Genomic DNA, 20265 nt, shown 5'->3' with positions numbered 1-20265 from the left:
GGAATGTTCTGTTCCCGCCTCGTTTGTCTGTATTAATGTCCCTGGTACCAAGTGAGAGTGATGTGTGTTCCCCACCTTCGCTGGGGCTCTGGATGCCAGCCCGGGCTGTGGAGCGCGTCAGTCCGAGCTCTGGCAAAAGCGGCTGGCTGGCGTTGAGAGGCTGAAGCAAAGGTGGAAGCTGGGGTTGCAGGACAGAGCACTGGACAGTGATGTGGGAAACATGGTTATCTTCGCCCTACCTCTGCCCAAGAGGTAGGTAAGTCTCTTGTCCTGTGACTGTTTTCTCATCTGGGAAAAAAAAAATGAGGTGGAGAGCATTTGTAAAGTCTCTGCTCTTAAAGGAAACTGTGAGCAGTGCAGGAAATCTCCCTGAACGCTCAGTCCAAGCTCTTTTCCAGCCAAAGGCAGGGGCTGACGGCCATGGAGCATTGCAGTGTGTTCCCGTAGCCCTCAGCTCGCTCTGCTTCCTGGGGTTTAGATAGCGTTTGCCTGGACTGCAGCCGACTCTTGGGTATGCCCCGTGCCTGCGGGGAAGCGTTTGTTCAGGGAAGGAGCTGCTGTAAGGGATGAGCGCGCACGGGTGGGTAAGCGCTGAAGAAAAGTGATAGGAAGGCGGCTGGAAGCGCAGCACCCGGGTAGCAGAGCAGAGGTGCGAGCAGCTCCCTCACTGGTTCCAGCAGCGGGGGTTGCCCCTTGTTAAGCACCACCCAACCCCTCGGGATTTAAACTCCACTCCTTGAGCTAAGGTCCCCTCTCATCCTTCCCTGTGGGATGGGTTCCTGCAGGTGATGGGGCTGTGCCTTGTTTCAGCTGCCTCACAGCAGTGTCAGCCCAGCTGAAGCTTCTCCCGGGGGGAGTTGCCAAAGGAGTAGCAGTCTTCACCGACAAGAGTCAGTCTTCATGAGGTTGGCACGGGCAACCTTCACAGCTTCACTGCTGTACCCCACCCAAGGCTCCAGCCCACGGTGTTCAAGCACATAGAATCATAGAATCATAGAATGGTTAGGGTTGGAAGGGACCTTCAAAGGTCATCCAGTCCAACCCCCCTGCAAGGAGCAGGGACATCCCTGACTAGGTCAGGTTGCTCAGAGCCTCATCCAGCCTGGCCTTGAATGTTTCCAGGGATGGGGCATCCATCGCCTCTCTAGGCAACCTCTTCCACTGTTCTACAATCCGCATTGTAAAATTTTTTTTCCTAATATCCAATCTAAATCTGCCTCCCTCTATTTTAAAACCATTACCCCTCGTCCTGTCACACCTGCTGAACAGTCTCTCCCCATCTTCCCCTTTAGGCACTGGAAGGCCGGTTTCAGGTCTCCCTGGAGCCTCCTGTTCTCCAGGCCGAACAGCCCCAACTCTCTCAGCCTGTCCTCATAAGAGAGGTGCTCCAGCCCTTTTATCATCTTCGTGGCCCTCCTCTGGAACTTCTCCAACTGGTGGATGTCCTTCTTGTGTTGGGGGCTCCAGAACTGGACACAGTACTCCAGGTGGGGTCTCACCAGGGCAGAGTAGAGGGGGAGAATCACCTCCCTCGACCTGCTGGCCATGCTCCTCTTGATGCAGCCCAGGATGCGGTTGGCCTTCTGGGCCGCAAGGGCGCATTGCCTGCTCATGTTAAGCTTCTCATCCACCAGCACTCCCAAGTCCTTCTCCTCAGGGCTGCTCTCAATCCATTCTCCACCCAGCCTGTATTTGTGCCTGGGATTGCCATGACCCATGTGCAGGACCTTGCACTTGGCCTGGTTGAACTTCATGAGGTTGGCACGGGCCCACCTCTCCAGCCTGTCAAGGTCCCTCTGAATGGCATCCCTCCCTTCCAGCGTGTCGACGGCACCACACAACTTGGTGTCGTTGGTGAACTTGCTGAGGGTGCACTCTATCTCACTGTCCATGTCGCCGACAAAGATGTTGAACAGGGCCGGGCCCAGCACGGACCCCTGAGGGACGCCACTCGTGACCGGTCTCCACATGGACATCGAGCCGTTGACCACCACTCTCTGAGTGCGGCCATCCAGCCAACTCCTTATCCACCGAGTGGTCCGTCCATCAAACCCATGTCTCTCTAGTTTAGAGAGAAGGATGTCGTGCGGGACAGTGTCAAAAGCTTTGCACAAGTCCAGGTAGATGATGTCAGTTGCTCGTCCCTTGTCCACCGATGCCGTCACCCCGTCATAGAAGGCCACCAAATTGGTCAGACACGATCTGCCCTTGGTGAAGCCATGTTGGCTGTCACCAACCACCTCCTTGCTCTCCATGTGCCTTAGCATGGTTTCCAGGAGAATCTGCTGCATGACCTTGCCAGGCACAGAGGTGAGGCTGACCAGCCTGGAGTTGCCTGGGTCCTCCTTGTTCCCCTTTTCAAAAATTGGGGTTATGTTCCCCCTCTTCCAGTCATCGGGGACCTCACCAGACCACCACAATTTCTCAAATATGATGGCCAGTGGCTTGGCAACTTCATCCGCCATTTCCCTGAGGACCATGGACTTGTGCAACTTCAAGTTCCTAAGGTGATCCCGAACCTGCTCTTCGAGTACAGTGGGTGGTTCTTCATCCTCCCAGTCCCCGCTTGCACCTTCTACAGCTTGGGTAGCGGGACAAGAGCCTTTATCAGTGAAGACTGAGGCAAAAAAGTCATTGAGTACCTCAGCCTTCTCCACATCCCGGGTAACCAGGACACCGGTTTCCTTCCAGAGGGGGCCTACATTCTCCTCGGACTTTCTTTTGTCCCCCTACATACCTATAAAAGCTCTTCTTGTTGCTTTTCGTGTCCCTGGCCAGATTCAATTCCATCAGGGCTTTAGCCTTCCTCACCCAATCCCTGGCCACTCTCACAGCCTCTTTGTAGACCTCCCAGGCTACCTGTCCCCACTTCCACCCTCTGTAGGCTTCCTTCTTTACTTTCAGTTGGTCCAGGAGCTCCTTGCTCATCCACGCCGGCCTCCTGGCCTTTTTGCCCGACTTGTTCTTCATCGGGATGCACCTCTGCTGAGCTTGGAGGAGGTGTTCCTTGAATGTGGACCAACTTTCCTGGGCCCCTCTTCCCTCCAGGGCCGCCTCCCATGGCACTTGGCCCATCAGGTCCCTGAAGAGGCCGAAGTCTGCCCTCTTGAAGTCTAGGGCAGAGAGCTTGCCATGTAGTTTCCTTGCTGCCCCGTGGATCTTGAACTCCACGATGTCACAGTCGCTGCAGCCAAGGCTGTCCTTCAGTTTCACGTCCCCCACCAGCCCCTCCCTGTTGGTGAGCACAAGGTCCAGCATGGCACCCCTCCTTGTCGGCTCCTCTATCGCCTGCAGGAGGAAGTTGTCATCCACGCATTCCAGGAACCTCCTGGACTGCCTGTGCCCTGCCGTGTTGTCTCTCCAACAGATGTCAGGGTGGTTGATGTCCCCCATGAGGACCAGGGCCTGTGACCATGCGGCTGCTCCTATCTGGCTGTAGAGCACTTAATCTGCTCTGTCCTCCTGGCCAGGCAGCCTGTAACACACCCCCACCGTAACGTCCCCTGTCCGTCCCCGTCCTCTAATCTTGACCCATAAGCTCTCTGTCAGCTCCTCCTCCATCCTCAGGCGGAGCTCCACACACTTAGCGCGAACAAACAAGCAACAGCGGACAGGCACTTGTCTGTGCTCCACGCCAAATAAACCCGGCACTACTCCGCTCTACACTTCCTCTCATGTACCAGTGGCATTCTTACTGGTTCCTTACACCTTTTAAGTTCCCACCAAGCTCGTCTGAACACGTGATCCTACCCCAGTCAGACCACTTCCCTTGACATTCAGCACACAAAAATCATCCCCAAAGAGTACCTCAATGTTCTGTTTACAACCAAAGCATTCAAAAACATAGATTGGATTGCATGAAAAATCCTGATGCACGTGTACAGGACAATAAAGGGTCAACAATTGGTTCGACTAACACGGTCTCAAAGTCTCTCATATGCTTTGTCCCTCTCCAGCTGCTCTCCTCGCAGAGAACATGGAACCGCGGATCAGGACTCCACACTTCTCCACAGTCAGACTGCGTCTCACTCACCCAAGCACTCACCCAGCTTCCTTCAGACAGCAACATAAAACATCAACAATACACTAAAACACTCATCCCACAACCCGCGGTACCGGACACAAAACCTTCTTAAGCATACAGCCTGTAACGACCATCATAAATCAATTACAGCCACAATGATATCAATTCCAGTTCCCACGGGTCACAACAGATGGACGATCGCTATCCCACAGGGCTCCCACTATTCCAGTGAGAAGCACTCCCATCACTACAGGGACCCACGTACTGCCCTCAGGGATTCCGGCAAAGTCGCCCCGATGCGGACCACACAGGGGCAAGCAACAGTTCCTTTCCCTCGCGTAGGACGTCTTCTGATGACTTACTGATATCGCCTCTCCAACATCCCTGGTCCACTGATGGTCCTTGTCTACTCCTGCAGTGACTGAGCAAGGGAGGGAGTTCTTCCAAGGAAGGCTCAGGGCGTGCCAAAGACGTCCCTCTCTCAGCCGGTCCTGCAGTGCAGCAGAGAGGGTCCCACCTGGGTCGCCAAATTGACGCGCGAATCAAACTCTACAACACGGAGAGAGTTATAAAGCAGGCATGTTTACTCGGCGCTGGAGTCTTATCTTCCCCTAGATGAACTTCAGTCATTCACCGGTGCTCTTTTCACTTGGAGATTTCAGGAGTTTCCCGACTTCTGACCGAATATGTGGTGGAACTAACATTCTGTCCTTTGCTAGACATATTAGTTCCTGACAAATGCCAGTTTCTTGACAGATACCAGTCCTGATAAGCTTAAGTGAGTTTCAAGGCAGACAGGATTGTTAGGCATTGTCTAGCAGACAGTTGATCTCCTAAATCAAGCAAAATGCTACAAGACAACGCCCAGGCTCTTCGTTATCTCATCACGCAGGGAAACTGCGCTCCCTTGTGCAGGGAGTCCTTCTGTCTCTGGCATCCCTGCCTCCAGCCACCTGAACCCCTTCTTGCAGCGGGGCCTGCTTGCCCTCCCTGCCACATCCTTCCTCGCTCACCAGTCACCGCTGCTGGGCGGGTACAGTTTGAATTTCCCCTTCACGGTCAGCTGTCTTGACTTGTCTCCTTCGGAGCCTGAGGGCCTCCCTTGCCCAGAGGATGCTGCACGGGAGACCATCAAAGGCCCGGCCCGTGGCCCGGCCGGGGAGTGAGTTCCCGTTAGAGAGAGGGGCTTGCTCCCACCCTTTGGCCGAGCCCTGGCACGGGCCGCTTGACCCTGCTCCAGTGCACGATGCTGGGCCTCCACAATGCACCTGCCTCCCCGCTCCGGACACACAAGACCCAAACGACGCGTGACAGAGCGGTCCCCAGGTGGAGATGCCACTGTCCACGCCAGGCGCAGGGACAGCAAGTATTGGTGCAGAGCTGCTGGGGCAGCTCGGTCTGAGGAGAAAGGGCCCTGGAAAAAGGATCTCAAGGCAAAGACCAACGCTGTCCTTCACAGAAAGGGAAAAAGAGGCTTCCTGGAACCGCACGCATGCCTCCACCAGACCGGCAGCAACGCTTGCCTAACCAGAGGAAAACACTGGCTCCCTGTCGCCTCCCCAGATTGGATTCCCTGTCAGATGGGGTCTTAGCGTGACAGAGGCCGTAGGAGGGAAGAGGAGGAGACAGATGAGTGCAGGAAAGATGCCCACACACACTATGGCCCGGCTTGAAGGAAGGCAGGCCCGAGCAAGCACTTGCGAGTAAACTCTTTATTGCGGGAACAAGGGTCTCAAGTCTGTGTTTGCTGCCCGGAGGAGCTGCCCGGGGGCTCTACACATCTCTTGCCGCACAGCTCCCCAGGACACGGTCCACAAGCCTGCCAACTAAGGCCCTCCGGCCGCGGCTGCTGGGGCTTTCCTCGGACAAGCTCTGTGCGCCATACTCCTGTCTGGATGGGGGCCTTTGTATCTGCCGGAGGGAGGGGCTGCCTGGAAATCTGTGGGCATCCTCAGCAGGAGTCCCTGCTGCGTGGCGCTGCTGAACACCGGAGACGGCCTTTGGGATGCTCTCCCTCCGAACCGTGCGCCTCCCTCGCGAGACAGCAGCAGCGGTCGTATGTCGCAGTGGTTCTAGCACAGGCAGCTTGGCTCCCTTCCTTACTTCCAGGCCCCGCTGTTCAGATGCTCTGGGCAATCCTTGTCCATCTTTCACACCCCGCCTTGGCAAAGATGTCTGGGATGGCTGCGGCTGTCTCCTGGAGACATGTCCCCTGGGAAGCTCCAGGATTTCAGAATACTGGCAGCCAGAGTCTTCTTCAAACGCAGCTTTGAACACGCTGCCTGCACCGATGCCTGCCTTCCTCTTGGAATCAGCATCACTCCTGGGCAGCTGGGTGCCTTCCTGTCCCAGCTGCTGTGGGCGAGGTGATTTTTCAGGGTGCAGCAGCCGCTCTGCCAGGCGAGAACTGTACATCGGTCCCAGCAGTTTGGGGGCATCCTCTACTGTGGCCAGCCGTTGCCGAAGCCTTTCCTGAAAGGTGATACCAGGTTGTGGTCTGCAGAAGCGTTCACAGCCCTGCGTCCTGAGGCTTCCCACGGGCCCGGCTCCGCACTCTGCCTCAGCCACGCGACGAGGGCAGAAGACAAGGGCTTCCCTCAGGACTCCGCGTGCTCGCACACGGCCTTCCTGCCCGTGCCCACCCCAGCACCCTGCGCCAGCTCAGCTGCGAGCCTGCCAGTCCTTTCCCCGCCACAACGCCCGGCCACCAGCACAGCCCTCCCCTCTTCTGCACCGACCGCCTCCCCGAGATGCACCAAGTAAAGCCCCAGCCCTCGGCACCCTGCCGCTCTACACGTATCTGCGAACGCTCTGCTTTGCCTACCTCTTCTCGCCTGATCGTTTTCTCTGTCTCCTGCTTGAGCCTGGTCAGATACTGCCTGTAGTCATTGAACTCCTTCACAGTGCAAACCACCTACGGAGAGGCGAGGGCAGAAATCACCCAAGCACTGTCAAAGCCAGCTACGCAGGCTGCCTTCCCCAAAACAGCCCGACCCCAGCGGGAGGGGAGCTGCTACTCTGCACACGCTCCCTCTGCGCTCAGGGAACCCCGCTCGCAGGGAATCGTTTTTATCAGCCCAACGACGTCCAAACCTACTTTGCCATCGCTGGTGACGTAATACTCTCTCTTCAGCCGCCGGATGTTGTCTTTGCGATTGTGGTACGCCCGCAGATGTGGGTCATGCAGGGAGTTGTACTCTGTGGGCATTTGGCGACAGTAGGGATCTCCCAGGTCAAAATAGCACGAGGGCCGGTAAAGCTGCAAGAAAGATGCTCCAGAGGATGAACGGGCCAGGACAGAGTGCCACAGACCAATGCACCTCCGAGCTCCGAGCTTCACACGTGCACAGGGTGGCATTTCCAAACCTTTGAGGTATAGACTAATTCCTGCCTTACTTCCCAGCCAGAGGAAAGAGCTCTCCACGTCAGAGACTCTCCAGCCAGGCACAAGAAATCTTCTGCCTACTTCCTTTGTCTGCTGGCTGTCTGCTGTTGCTGCAGGCATACAGGGAGCTGTTCACTGCGGGGCTGAGAGGGTTGCACCCAGCGCTGCACGTGTGAGGAGCTAAGCTGAAATGTTGCCTGCGGCCACGTCTTTTCCTCTGGCAGTTCACTCTGATTGCAAATTGGGATTGTGCTCCCCTCAGGTGCCAAGCTGTGCTTGTGGAAAGGTAGAGGCACTTTCAAGACCTGACACCAGCACTCTCCTCCATGCAGCTCTGGCCAGCCTGCGGCACTGCTATGGGCAAGGCCTCCTTTCTCTCGGTACCACGGAGCCAGGAGCTTGCCTCGACGGCCCAGCCCTCTCCGACTGAAGGGCTGCGGCTCCCGCTGTAGAGCAGGTGACCGCAATAACAGGGACCCCGTAAAAGAAGAGAGCTTTTCTACCCCTTTTCCTTTACCTTTTCCCCCAGCTTTCCCCTGCTGAAGACTGGCTTTGGGCTGCCAGGTGGCACAGGGACCTTGGCCCAGAGTGGGAGGTCCAGCAGCCGAGGATCCATCAGCCCAGTAGCTCCTTCTCCCACGTGCTGTCTTCTCTGCCCGAGCTAGGAAGACAGAGACACTCAGGCGCTAGCTCCAGAAGCCTCCTGCACGGCACTTGCAAGAACGGGCACGGCCCGAGGCACCAGCGCAACCCCCTGTCCCAGGCTCCTCGGCTGAGCCCTCTCCACGGGCCCGCTGCTCACCTCTCTCCTCTTGCCCAGTGCACTCAGCACTGCCTCTGCTTCTCGGGCGCCAGCAGCGAGACGGTGCTCCACGGCTCCTTCCAAGAGCTCTCCCAGAGCTGCCACCCCTGTGCTCACTCCTCTTGCTCCAGAGGCGCACAACTGTGGCCACTGCAGCTGCGCTCCCAGGAAGCGGCTCTGTAGAGGAATTGCGCATTGTCACATCATCGCATTGTGACATCGCTGCATTGTCACCTCACTGCGTTGCCGTAACGCCACCCAACTGCTGTCCAGCGGCTGGTGTCGGGGGGCCCGCCTGGAGGCCAGTTTGGATACGCCTGTGGGAGACCCACTCTTGCTGAGCCACCTTGGAGAGGTCATCGGCACAGGCCGGCCCCTTCCCACCTCAACTCTTCTGTGCCCCACCTTCCCTCTCCTGCACGGACTCCTCAGCCACAACAGCCGTGGCCCTTGCACCCCAGGCTACCTGCAGCTGGGGTTACTCTCTCTGCTGATGGGCAGAGCGTCAAACCAAAGACCAGAGAGGGTTTCTGGGCAGGCCAGCCTCTCTTTCCCGCTCTTGGGGAATTTTTGTGGTACCCTGTGAGGCAAATTAAACACACCTTTGTGCTGTCACCGATATAAAAACAAACTAACTAACAACGCACTGGGCGGAGTGCTACCGCAACCAGCGGTTCTACGTGGAGCGTGCAACGGCGCCGCACAAGCAGATTCCTTCTGTCCGCTTGCGCCAGCACCCATCCCGTGAGCGGCTGGCATGGGGCACCTCAGCCGGGCAGTGGGGCCGTCTCCCAGAGCAGCTCTGCTGCCCAGAGCTGACCCCCGCTGTCTCCCATTCCAGGATGGCTACAAGACAACGCCCAGGCTCTTCCTTATCTCATCACGCAGGGAAACTGCGCTCCCTTGTGCAGGGAGTCCTTCCGTCTCTGGTGTGAGAGAAGGGCAGAGAGTTTTGCTTAAGCCAATGTTTTGTGACTTTGTAGAGATAGTACATAAAGCTTTGTTTAAGTTATGAAAATGTATTTGGCAAGATTCACTCTTGTCTTAGTGATTTGACAGGACTGAGGTTTTACCCGCACGACAGGGCTGCAAGGTTAGAAGAAGGACATCTGGCAGTTGAGCCAGCAAAAGGCAGGAAACTGGGTTGGGGCAAGAATGTCAACAACCCCAAACCTGGGAGCGACCCCTTATATGCTTTTAGCCAATTAACGCCTGTACAACGACGCGTGATATGCTCCTAGCCAATCAGCACCTGTCACGAACGGCGTAGGTAACCAATAGAATGTAGATTGTGAGCTCCCAAAAAGGGAGCCAGGCAAAGTGGGGGGGGGCAGGAGAGGTTATAAATATTGTAACTGTGAACTGAGGGGCTGTGCCTCTGCCATGAGATGCACCCGGCTCAGCTGGCCCGTCAATAAAGCTTTGCTCCGGCGACTTTGTCCTCTGCAAATTTTTCATGGTGACTGGCTATTTCTCACAATCTGGGGGTCATCCGCAAGCTATATTCACTTCTGACTCCGCGGGGCGGGGCGACGGGAACGGAGAAGGTGCGCCCTGCCGATTTCGGCGCTCTCTGGTCTCTTTGCCTCGTTCCGTGGAAGTGGCAGGCGATACCCGGACGGAGGACTCCCGGAGCAAAAAAGGGCGATACAGAAACTGAACAGATTAACGCACGGCAGGCGACAATTTCTGTGCGCGGAACCCGGGTAAGAAAATTGAGGTTAAGTAACACTGGGGCGGCTGGGATAGCGGGACTGAGAGTGTGAGTGAGACGCGGTATTGGCTGCGAAGCGAGTCCTTCTAACCACAGTTCCGTTTCTCCGCGAGGAGACCGGCCGGTGAAGGGATGAAGCGAGAGGGTTCTGGTTGAAAGGTGTCCCGCGGGAATATGGGGAATAAGTCTGGATGGGAAAGGGGGAGAGTGACCAAGGAGTCGAGTAAGGAGTCCTCCTCGAGCATACCTCCCAACAGTCCTTTGGGGAGAATGCTCAGTGAATGGGGCAGGAGGGTCTGTCCTGCACGCGGGGAAAAGAGAAAGAGAGGATGATCTAATACTGTATGTTTGAATGGACTAAAGAACCCATCAAATGTGACCCCTTCTATTGGCCTAAATATGGATCATCCGAAGACTGGATCTGCCAGGCTTAAATATTTACGTAAAATAATACATAAAACCCTGCAGCCAGGAGGAGAGTGGTTATGCCTCCTGCTGGATGGGAACTCGGTCCCTTCTTATGTCTAAAAAGACACGTAAAACTGAAAAGGAAAAGGAAAAATGGGACCCTGCGAATCATTTACGCCCTCCATATATTCTAGAACCCCAACCTAATGCCCCACCTTTAGAAGAAGAAAACAATGAGGAAGATATTAGCCAAAAAGGAGGGGGGCATACTACTAATCCTCATACCCCGTTAATTCAAGAAACACGAAGGATCCGGACCACTGAATTAGAACAGTTAAAGAAAGATGTCCAAAATTATCCTTTACCCACAGTAAAAAGGGCACAAAAACTTAACGCGGAAGAAATGGCTTCCGTTACGGGAAGTACCCATGCAAGGGGTCCCGGGAGGGGTAGGATATGTAAAGGTGCCCCTAACCAGTACGGAGGTCCGAGAGGTTAAAAAGGAGATGAAGAAAATGCTGGAGGACGCTCTGGGTTTATCAGAACAATTCGACCAGGTTTTGGATCCTAGTATTTACACTTGGGATGAAATGCAGTCCATTATGGGAACCTTATTTACACCAGAAGAAAGACAAATGATACGGACTGCGGGAATAAGAATCTGGGAAAGGGACAATCCTGCAGATGCTCAGGGAGGGGTCCAGGTGATCAAAAGTTTCCTGTGGCAAGACCAAAAATTGGGACCAGAATAATATTGAAGGTAGAAACCATATGTCAGACTATAGAAAATTAGTAATTAAAGGAATAAAGGATATAGAGGATGCTGCACGGGAGACCATCAAAGGCCCGGCCCGTGGCCCGGCCGGGGAGTGAGTTCCCGTTAGAGAGAGGGGCTTGCTCCCACCCTTTGGCTGAGCCCTGGCACGGGCCGCTTGACCCTGCTCCAGTGCACGATGCTGGGCCTCCACAATGCACCTGCCTCCCCGCTCCGGACACACAAGACCCAAACGACGCGTGACAGAGCGGTCCCCAGGTGGAGATGCCACTGTCCACGCCAGGCGCAGGGACAGCAAGTATTGGTGCAGAGCTGCTGGGGCAGCTCGGTCTGAGGAGAAAGGGCCCTGGAAAAAGGATCTCAAGGCAAAGACCAACGCTGTCCTTCACAGAAAGGGAAAAAGAGGCTTCCTGGAACCGCACGCATGCCTCCACCAGACCGGCAGCAACGCTTGCCTAACCAGAGGAAAACACTGGCTCCCTGTCGCCTCCCCAGATTGGATTCCCTGTCAGATGGGGTCTTAGCGTGACAGAGGCCGTAGGAGGGAAGAGGAGGAGACAGATGAGTGCAGGAAAGATGCCCACACACACTATGGCCCGGCTTGAAGGAAGGCAGGCCCGAGCAAGCACTTGCGAGTAAACTCTTTATTGCGGGAACAAGGGTCTCAAGTCTGTGTTTGCTGCCCGGAGGAGCTGCCCGGGGGCTCTACACATCTCTTGCCGCACAGCTCCCCAGGACACGGTCCACAAGCCTGCCAACTAAGGCCCTCCGGCCGCGGCTGCTGGGGCTTTCCTCGGACAAGCTCTGTGCGCCATACTCCTGTCTGGATGGGGGCCTTTGTATCTGCTGGAGGGAGGGGCTGCCTGGAAATCTGTGGGCGTCCTCAGCAGGAGTCCCTGCTGCGTGGCGCTGCTGAACACCGGAGACGGCCTTTGGGATGCTCTCCCTCCGAACCGTGCGCCTCCCTCGCGAGACAGCAGCAGCGGTCGTATGTCGCAGTGGTTCTAGCACAGGCAGCTTGGCTCCCTTCCTTGCTTCCAGGCCCCGCTGTTCAGATGCTCTGGGCAATCCTTGTCCGTCTTCCACTCCCTGACTCGACAAAGACGTCTGGGATGGCTGCGGCTGTCTCCTGGAGACATGTCCCCTGGGAAGCTCCAGGATTTCAGAATATTGGCAGCCAGAGTCTTCTTCAAACGCAGCTTTGAACACGCTGCCTGCACCAATGTCTTCCTTCCTCTTGGAGTCAGCATCACTCCTGGGCAGCTGGGCGCCTTCCTGTCCCAGCTGCTCAGGCTGGGAGTAGCTTTGGCCATTGCCCAAAGCTGCTTTCACTCTTCTGCACCGCCCCGATTTCAGGGCGGTATTTCTGCTTGCAGGTGCAGGTGGGCGAGGGGGATTTTCAGGATGCAGCAGCCACTCTGCCAGGCGAGAAGTGTCGATTGGTCCCAGAAGTTTGGGGGCATCCTCTACTTTGGCCAGCCGTTGCCGAAGCCTTTCCTGAAAGGTGACACCAGGTTGTGGTCTGCAGAAGCGTTCACAGCCCTGCGTTCTGAGGCTTCCCACGGGCCCGGCTCCGCACTCTGCCTCAGCCACGCGACGAGGGCAGAAGACAAGGGCAGAAGACTCCGCGTGCTCGCACACGGCCTTCCTGCCTGTGCCCACCCCAGCACCCTGCGCCAGCTCAGCTGCGAGCTTGCCAGTCCTTTCCCCGCCACAACGCCTGGCCACCAGCACAGCCCTCCCCTCTTCTGCACCGACCGCCTCCCCGAGATGCACCAAGTAAAGCCCCAGCCCTCGGCACCCTGCCGCTCTACACGTATCTGCGAACGCTCTGCTTTGCCTACCTCTTCTCGCCTGATCGTTTTCTCTGTCTCCTGCTTGAGCCTGGTCAGATACTGCCTGTAGTCATTGAACTCCTTCACAGTGCAAACCACCTACGGAGAGGCGAGGGCAGAAATCACCCAAGCACTGTCAAAGCCAGCTACGCAGGCTGCCTTCCCCAAAACAGCCCGACCCCAGCGGGAGGGGAGCTGCTACTCTGCACACGCTCCCTCTGCGCCCAGGGAACCCCGCTCGCAGGGAATCGTTTTTATCAGCCCAACGACGTCCAAACCTACTTTGCCATCGCTGGTGACGAAACCCTCTCTCTTCAGCTGCCGGATGTTGTGTTTGCGATTGTGGTACGCCCGCAGATGCGGGTCATGCAGGGAGTTGTACTCTGTGGGCATTAGGCGACAGTAGGGATCTCCCAGGTCAAAATAGCACGAGGACCGCTGAAGCTGTAAGAGAAATGCTCCAGAGGATGAACGGGCCAGGAGAGCAGCAGAGATGAACGCACCTCCAAGCTTCTCACGTGCACAGGGTGGCATTTCCAAACCTTTGAGGTATAGACTAATTCCTGCCTTACTTCCCAGCCAGAGGAAAGAGCTCTCCACGTCAGAGACTCTCCAGCCAGGCACAAGAAACCCTCTGCCTACTTCCTTTGTCTGCTGGCTGTCTGCTGTTGCTGCAGGCATACAGGGAGCTGTTCACTGCGGGGCTGAGAGGGTTGCACCCAGCGCTGCACGTGTGAGGAGCTAAGCTGAAATGTTGCCTGCGGCCACGTCTTTTCCTCTGGCAGTTCACTCTGATTGCAAATTGGGATTGTGCTCCCCTCAGGTGCCAAGCTGTGCTTGTGGAAAGGTAGAGGCACTTTCAAGACCTGACACCAGCACTCTCCTCCATGCAGCTCTGGCCAGCCTGCGGCACTGCTATGGGCAAGGCCTCCTTTCTCTCGGTACCACGGAGCCAGGAGCTTGCCTCGACGGCCCAGCCCTCTCCGACTGAAGGGCTGCGGCTCCCGCTGTAGAGCAGGTGGCCATAGCGACTTCTCTGCCTGATGGGGACCCTGTGAAAGGAGAGAGCTTTTCTACTCCTTTCTACTTCCTTTACCTTTTCCCCCAGCTTTGCCCTGCTGAACACAGGCTTGGAGCCGGGAATCACAGGGATCTTCACCCCGAGAGGGAGGTCCAGCAGCCGAGGATCCATCAGCCCAGTAGCTCCTTCTCCCACGTGCTGTCTTCTCTGCCCGAGCTAGGAAGACAGAGACACTCAGGCGCTAGCTCCAGAAGCCTCCTGCACGGCACTTGCAAGAACGGGCACGGCCCGAGGCACCAGCGCAACCCCCTGTCCCAGGCTCCTCGGCTGAGCCCTCTCCACGGGCCCGCTGCTCACCTCTCTCCTCTTGCCCAGTGCACTCAGCACTGCCTCTGCTTCTCGGGCGCCAGCAGCGAGACGGTGCTCCACGGCTCCTTCCAAGAGCTCTCCCAGAGCTGCCACCCCTGTGCTCACTCCTCTTGCTCCAGAGGCGCACAACTGTGGCCACTGCAGCTGCGCTCCCAGGAAGCGGCTCTGTAGAGGAATTGCGCATTGTCACATCATCGCATTGTGACATCGCTGCATTGTCACCTCACTGCGTTGCCGTAACGCCACCCAACTGCTGTCCAGCGGCTGGTGTCGGGGGGCCCGCCTGGAGGCCAGTTTGGATACGCCTGTGGGAGACCCACTCTTGCTGAGCCACCTTGGAGAGGTCATCGGCACAGGCCGGCCCCTTCCCGCCTCAACTCTTCTGTGCCCCACCTTCCCTCTCCTGCACGGACTCCTCAGCCACAACAGCCGTGGCCCTTGCACCCCAGGCTACCTGCAGCTGGGGTTACTCTCTCTGCTGATGGGCAGAGCGTCAAACCAAAGACCAGAGAGGGTTTCTGGGCAGGCCAGCCTCTCTTTCCCGCTCTTGGGGAATTTTTGTGGTACCCTGTGAGGCAAATTAAACACACCTTTGTGCTGTCACCGATATAAAAACAAACTAACTAACAACGCACTGGGCGGAGTGCTACCGCAACCAGCGGTTCTACGTGGAGCGTGCAATGGCGCCGCACAAGCAGATTCCTTCTGTCCGCTTGCGCCAGCACCCATCCCGTGAGCGGCTGGCATGGGGCACCTCAGCCGGGCAGTGGGGCCGTCTCCCAGAGCAGCTCTGCTGCCCAGAGCTGACCCCCGCTGTCTCCCATTCCAGGATGGCTACAAGACAACGCCCAGGCTCTTCCTTATCTCATCACGCAGGGAAACTGCACTCCCTGCACGGAAGGGAGTCCTTCCGTCTCTGGCATCCCTGCCTCCAGCCACCTGAACCCCTTCTTGCAGCGGGGCCTGCTTGCCCTCCCTGCCACATCCTTCCTCGCTCACCAGTCACCGCTGCTGGGCGGGTACAGTTTGAATTTCCCCTTCACGGTCAACTGTCTTGACTTGTCTCCTTCGGAGCCTGAGGGCCTCCCTTGCCCAGAGGATGCTGCACGGGAGACCATCAAAGGCCCGGCCCGTGGCCCGGCCGGGGAGTGAGTTCCCGTTAGAGAGAGGGGCTTGCTCCCACCCTTTGGCCGAGCCCTGGCACGGGCCGCTTGACCCTGCTCCAGTGCACGATGCTGGGCCTCCACAATGCACCTGCCTCCCCGCTCCGGACACACAAGACCCAAACGACGCGTGACAGAGCGGTCCCCAGGTGGAGATGCCACTGTCCACGCCAGGCGCAGGGACAGCAAGTATTGGTGCAGAGCTGCTGGGGCAGCTCGGTCTGAGGAGAAAGGGCACTGGAAAAAGGACCTCAAGGCAAAGACCAACGCTGTCCTTCACAGAAAGGGAAAAAGAGGCTTCCTGGAACCGCACGCGTCCCTCCACCAGACCGGCAGCAACGCTTGCCTAACCAGAGGAAAACACTGGCTCCCTGTCGCCTCCCCAGATTGGATTCCCTGTCAGATGGGGTCTTAGCGTGACAGAGGCCGTAGGAGGGAAGAGGAGGAGACAGATGAGTGCAGGAAAGATGCCCACACACACTATGGCCCGGCTTGAAGGAAGGCAGGCCCAAGCAAGACTTGCGAGTAAACTCTTTATTGCGGGAACAAGGGTCTCAAGTCTGTGTTTGCTGCCCGGAGGAGCTGCCCGGGGGCTCTACACATCTCTTGCCGCACAGCTCCCCAGGACACGGTCCACAAGCCTGCCAACTAAGGCCCTCCGGCCGCGGCTGCTGGGGCTTTCCTCGGACAAGCTCTGTGCGCCATACTCCTGTCTGGATGGGGGCCTTTGTATCTGCCGGAGGGAGGGGCTGCCTGGAAATCTGTGGGCGTCCTCAGCAGGAGTCCCTGCTGCGTGGCGCTGCTGAACACCGGAGACGGCCTTTGGGATGCTCTCCCTCCGAACCGTGCGCCTCCCTCGCGAGACAGCAGCAGCGGTCGTATGTCGCAGTGGTTCTAGCACAGGCAGCTTGGCTCCCTTCCTTACTTCCAGGCCCCGCTGTTCAGATGCTCTGGGCAATCCTTGTCCGTCTTCCACTCCCTGACTCGACAAAGACGTCTGGGATGGCTGCGGCTGTCTCCTGGAGACATGTCCCCTGGGAAGCTCCAGGATTTCAGAATATTGGCAGCCAGAGTCTCGTTCAAACTCAGAAGCTACAAAGGATTCCAAGGTGCAGCAAACACTGTCCACAACTTCTCTGGCCAGCTGGTCAAGGGCAGCCTGTGAAGATGCTGTTTTCAGCTTGCCCCGATTTCTCTTCCTTGCATTTGCCCACTCAGCTGCCTCCTCTGGCACCAGGCTTCTCCTTCCGCCTGGTTGCCAGCCCTGGCTCAGGTGCTTTGGATGTGCGGGACGCCAAACGCTTCCCCAGGCTCTCCAACACGGTCGCCACGAGCTCTTTGGCCACCAGTCCAATATGCTGACGATGATCAGGAGGAGAACTCTCGAAAGGCTCTGCTCTTGCGGCGCTGCCCCACAATTTTCCTTTGATATCCAGGGCAGCCTTCCTAAGATGCAGACGCACTCATCCCCAGGGGCCTTCAGCCTCTCCAACACTGCCTGCACCACACTCTGAGCCACCTCTTCAAGCTTCTGATCTTACATTGCAGTGAGTTGTTCAAAGGCAGCTTTGAACACGCTGCCTGCACCAATGTCTTCCTTCCTCTTGGAGTCAGCATCACTCCTGGGCAGCTGGGCGCCTTCCTGTCCCAGCTGCTCAGGCTGGGAGTAGCTTTGGCCATTGCCCAAAGCTGCTTTCACTCTTCTGCACCGCCCCGATTTCAGGGCGGTATTTCTGCTCGCAGGTGCAGGTAGGCGAGGGGGATTTTCAGGATGCAGCAGCCGCTCTGCCAGGCGAGAAGTGTCAATCGGTCCCGGCAGTTTGGGGGCATCCTCTACTTTGGCCAGCCGTTGCCAAAGCCTTTCCTGAAAGGTGACACCAGGTTGTGGTCTGCAGAAGCATTCACAGCCCTGCGTTCTGAGGCTTCCCACGGGCCCGGCTCCGCACTCTGCCTCAGCCACGCGACGAGGGCAGAAGACAAGGGCTTCCCTCAGGACTCCGCGTGCTCGCACACGGCCTTCCTGCCCGTGCCCACCCCAGCACTCTGCGCCAGCTCAGCTGCAAGCCTGCCAGTCCTTTCCCCGCCACAACGCCCGGCCGCCAGCACAGCCCTCCCCTCTTCTGCACCGACCACCTCCCCGAGATGCACCAAGTAAAGCCCCAGCCCTCGGCACCCTGCCGCTCTACACGTATCTGCGAATGCTCTGCTTTGCCTACCTCTTCTCGCCTGATCGTTTTCTCTGTCTCCTGCTTGAGCCTGGTCAGATACTGCCTGTAGTCATTGAACTCCTTCACAGTGCAAACCACCTACGGAGAGGCGAGGGCAGAAATCACCCAAGCACTGTCAAAGCCAGCTACGCAGGCTGCCTTCCCCAAAACAGCCCGACCCCAGCGGGAGGGGAGCTGCTACTCTGCACACGCTCCCTCTGCGCCCAGGGAACCCCGCTCGCAGGGAATCGTTTTTATCAGCCCAACGACGTCCAAACCTACTTTGCCATCACTGGTCACCCCATACAAGAACAGAGCTTTTCAACCCCTTTCTACTTCTTTTACCTTTTCCCCCAGCTTTGCTCTGCTGAAGACAGGCTTAGAGACCAGCAGCACTGCAGTCTTGACCCTGATGTTGGACAAAGCACCTATAATTTCCTCGTGCCATCATCCATCATCTTCTTTCTTGATCTAAACTTCCATGGAATCAGTCTTGCTGCACTTTCTTACCCAGGATGCCGGGTAACGGGGCTGTTTCACAGAGGAGCTGGAGGAGATGGAATGCTGACATCATCTCAGTACTCCAGGGGAATCCTGTGGAGATGGCATTAATGCACACAGAATAAATTTTTCAGCTCAGGTTGTGGGTAAATACTCAAATACCCTTTCTCTACCTATCCAATAGAGCCCTGGTAGTTGTGTAAACAGAGCACCACAATCTTCAGCTGAAAGTGAGCCGTGCAAACCATGTCCTGCAAAATGGTTCGCATGTGCCACGTTTGGTTGTGTAATTAAGTCAGGAAGGTTTGGACCCAGATTAGATGACTCAGAGCAATCAGGATCCTATGGGCCCATAGTGGAAACCAAAATTTTACAATTCTCTTTAGTTTGATTATGGCTTTCTACAGACTATTCCGCCACAGGCCTATAAGAAAGGGTAATGGTTTAGCCCCCCTCAGCAGCTAAACCCCCACATAGTCACTCACTCCCCCCTCACCACCCCTCCAGTGGTATGGGGAGCAGACTCAGGAAAGAAAAGGAGGCAGAACTCCTGGGTTGACATAAAAACAGTTTAAGAAAACAACACAGGAAAACAAAACAGAGATGGAAGCCAAAACCAGTAACAGAATATACTCAAACACGTCATTTCCAGTACTGGAGCTCACAGGGGATCCTGGTGCCCGTCCCCCTCCTGAGCACCAGCACCCTCCCCCCAGCACCCTCCCCACTGGATACCCTGAGCAGACGGCCCATGGGATGGAGCAGCCCTTGGGCCAGTTTGGGTAACCTGGCCCAGCTGTGGGCTCATTTGTGACCTACCCCAGCTGCGTCCCCAGCCACAGGGGCCACCAGCTCCAGCTCCTCTCCCAGCTCCGGTGAAAGTTAACTCTGTCCCAGCCAGAACGGCTCTCACATCAAAACGTAGGCTTCCAAATCACTGTTAACAGGAAACACACACACACACACAAATATCAAAATGATTACACCTTGGCTGCACTCTAATTGTAAGGAAGGGTATGGTTCAGTCCATGTGCCCTTCATAAGTACCAGATCACCTTCCACTTTCCTGCTGTGGAATTCTTACACAACATCCGTGGTTTCACAGCCAATCTGCTGGCTCTGCGTAAGCTCCCAGCTGTGGCTGAACCAGTCTCTGCGGTGGGGGATGTTCCCTCAGTAGCAGGGGAGTTTCCTGGTTCCACTTCCAGACTGGTTACAGCTTTTAGGTGGGAGAGATGGATTCAAGTCGATTTTTGCTGCGCCCTCCCTGCTGAGAAAGGTTAGAGACAACAAAAATGGTCCCTCCCACCAAGGAGATAAGTCATCTTTGCTTTTGTGTACTTTTGCCCAAATATTAACTCCCTAGATGGACGGGGTGCAGAGCCCCTTCTAGAGGTACAGGTTGTGTTAGCTGCGCCTGGCCCTGATTGTACTTCAATAATTTCTGAACCTGTAAAATATACTGGGTCACATTTGCTTTTCCTGATAATAAAACTGTATGAGTGAGTGCATGGTTCTGGGGATTTGTATCAGTCTTTCAAATGGTATTTCATAGCGAGAGAGTTCTGTTGTTTGTTAAGGTCTTTGTTCAGCAGCCTCCCAGTGCCTCAAGGCAGCTACAGGAAAGACGGGGAGAGACTCTTCAGCAGGGCCTGCTGTGACAGGATGAGGTGTAATGGATTCAAAATAGAGGGAGAGTGATTTAGATTGGATATTAGGAAGAAATTTTTTACCCTCAGGGTGGTGGAGAACTGACCCGGCTTGCCCAGAGAGGCCGTGGATGCCCCATCCCTGGAAATGTTCCAGGCCAGGTTGGCCGGGGCTCTGAGCAACCTGATCTGGTTGGAGATGGCCCTGCTCCTGGCAGGGGAGTTGGACTGGATGACCCTTGAGGGTCCCTTCCAACCCAAACCATTCTATGATTCTATGATTCATTCAGGCTAAAGGTAGTGCCTGCAAGACAGTTACCCATTTGGCTGCAGCATCAATTCCTGGCCCGAACCGATTCTTAGCACTGTCTGGGCTAGCGCAGGAGTCCCACAGTGCCAAATGGTGATGCAT

General features: G+C 56.4%; 1 pseudogene; it reads right to left on the bottom strand.

The window, feature by feature from the left end:
• Nucleotides 1–16091: 16091 nt before the first annotated feature.
• LOC147598685 (uncharacterized) lies at nucleotides 16092–20265 on the bottom strand (annotated as a pseudogene).

Source organism: Chlamydotis macqueenii, chromosome 16 (genome assembly GCF_036417535.1).
Source record: "Chlamydotis macqueenii isolate bChlMac1 chromosome 16, bChlMac1.mat, whole genome shotgun sequence".
Lineage (NCBI taxonomy): Eukaryota > Metazoa > Chordata > Aves > Otidiformes > Otididae > Chlamydotis > Chlamydotis macqueenii.
Note: the sequence above shows the minus strand (reverse complement) of the source record. Positions and strands in the feature narration are given on the sequence as shown.